Below are 2,858 nucleotides of genomic sequence, written 5' to 3' on the forward strand. Positions count from 1 at the left end.
TAACACATCTAAAACTATTTTTCTTTTGCTTAAACAATATCAAAATTCTCTTTATAAAATTAATAGTCTCATAAAAGCTGTGGGCACGATTTGCACAAATCAAATAAAAAAGGGATATCGCCGTGGATATAAATCGTAAATCTGAAATTGCAGCCAGAAAGAAAAAAACATAAATAGCTAGAGGGTGTGAGTATAAGTATCCATTATTTTTTTACCCATGCCTTCTCTGAAAGATCCCAAATTAAACAAGAAAAATAAAATCCATCAATTTCAAAGACTCAAACCTCCAACTACTCCACTTTCCCAGCTGGTGAGGTTTGAAGTAGAAGATTGGGAAGAGGGGGTGATGATGAATTTGTGCTGGGAATACTGTAAAATAAAAGGGGTGGGGTTGGGGCGTCGGGGGAGGAGGAGGGGGTGTTAGGAAGAAGAAAGAGTGGAGTGGAGGGGAATTGGGGATGGTTTTTTCTTTTTAACTTTTTCCTTTTTCATTAATAACTTATTATTAAATTATTTTTGATTTAATTATTATTTTTTAAATCAAAACCATCATATTCACGGGCTTATTTACGGTGTTAGGTACGCACTTTTGCCACGTCAGTTATGTCATTGCCACATAAACTTGATCAATAGTCAGAAGTGTTTATTAGTATTCATTTTATTGAGTTAAGATGTTAAAATAAAATAATTCTAAGTTCATATACAGGAATGACAAATCGGTACAAGTTTAAATGGCTACGATGTCATTTTGCCTTTTCAAAAATCATTCAACTTTGAATAGTTGGTGATCAAAGTTACTCCATAACTTTCTTTTGTCTTTAAAAAAAAAATTAAATTTACCTAGTTGACTTAAAAGGTTCATATTTTGTACTTTCCGGTGAGATTTAGTGACATGACAAAAAATAATTTATTTAAAACACTAATTGAAAACCTGAACCATTTTAACATCCAACTGACTCGCTTACCCAATCAATGACTCGTCCTGACATATATGGGTCGATTCTAACAGCTTTCCTGCTCTATATGCAATTATAGTTAATTTGAAGGTTTTTTTTACTCTTGGACAATGATTATATCATTGAATTTTTCAGTTTCCATCTCAAAAATTATGTTATACCAAATTTAAATGTATAAGTGAACTATTTATTGTAACGACCCAAAATTCACTGTAGGTCATGATGACGCCTAATATTGCCGTCAGACAAGCCAATGATGATTAATTAATTTAGTTACTCATTTTATTATTTTCGAAATCATGAATCTCATTAAATATGTAGAGTAAAATTTGGTACTCGTAGAAAACCCGTGATTTTATTTTTCAATTTCCATATAAAATATAAATTTTAAGGCGAAATGATAATAATTATGTGAACTACAATAATGAACATCCAGTAAGACCCCCAAAACCCGGTGTCACAAGTGCATGAGTATCTACGAAGGAGTACGATAATAATACAACATCTGTCTAGAATATAAATTAGACAGGAGAATATAAATAACTTTGATGGAGACTCTGTATGCTACGGATCGTAACATGGAATACAACTCACCGTATAGTCCTCGCAACAGCCGCGCCTTTGCGCCCAAAAGACCACACAAACATATATATATATATATATATATATATATATATATATATATATATATATATATATATATACCTGTACAAAAATATGCATCAAGTGTAGTATGAGTACGTAAATCAATGCGTACCCAATAAGTATCTAGCCTAACCTTGGAGAAGTAGTGACGAGGGGTCGACATCGACACTTACTAGTGGTCTAATAACTCAAATATAGTAGGAAGTAAGCAAATATACGACAGGGTAATAAACAATATAAAATAGTATAGATACGTGGTACAATACTCCTATGAATAGTAAATTCAAGCTCTCAATTATCAGTTACCTCCTCAACCGGAGTATATATAAAATGGACCTCACCAGATAGGCCGTCACAGCTCAAATCAGGTAAACACACGGATACACTGGTTTCTTGTCAAATATTACGCACGACGCTGCCAAAGCGAACGGCTCGATCCCATGAGAGTATTTTATAGAAATGTCGAGGCGTACGACCCGATCCCATAATAATGTGTACACCGCTGAGGATCGAACGACACGAACCATAGATGCATCTATTATACCGTTGAGGTGAACGGCTCGCTCCCATAATAATGTGGTACATAATCCTGCCGAGGCGATCGGCCCGATCACATTAGAGTAAGAAGTTTTAACGGGTCCTTGACCCTACTCACGAAAATAACGTGTGAGTTATGAATTTTAAGAAAAGCTTTGCGATGAAAACGCATACCGCGGGAGGAATTTATAAGGGAAGCACAAATTATTCCAAGGATTATCAAGTAGCTTGTCACATCTCTATAATAACGAGTTTATCAGCGTATGCAAGTCTAGTATTGTAACGACCCAACCGGTTGTTTCGAGAGTTATAGCTCCGTTTTTCCTATTTCCACTTCTTTTTGTGTTATTCGGCTATATTGTGTTATATCGGATTAGTTGGTTCGGGACCGGAGTGGTTTCAGAGTGAATTAAGACACTTAGTCTCTTAAGTAGAAACTTAAGTTGGAAAAGTCAACCGAATGTTGACCTATGTGTAAACGATCTCTGATTTGAATTCTGATGGTTCCGTTATGTCACGACCCGAAATTCCTTCCTTCGGACCGTGATGGCGCCTAACATTTCATTTGCTAGGCAAGCCAACGTTAGAATAATATTAACCAATTTTTAAACATATTATTAAATTATTAATAATCCAGGAAATAAAAATGAAAGCAAAGTTTAAAATATAGTGAATAATCCATAAAAATAACGGTGTCTAAATACCATCCTAGAATTGGTG

The sequence above is a fragment of the Nicotiana tabacum genome, chromosome 19, assembly GCF_000715075.1.
Source record: "Nicotiana tabacum cultivar K326 chromosome 19, ASM71507v2, whole genome shotgun sequence".
NCBI lineage: Eukaryota > Viridiplantae > Streptophyta > Magnoliopsida > Solanales > Solanaceae > Nicotiana > Nicotiana tabacum.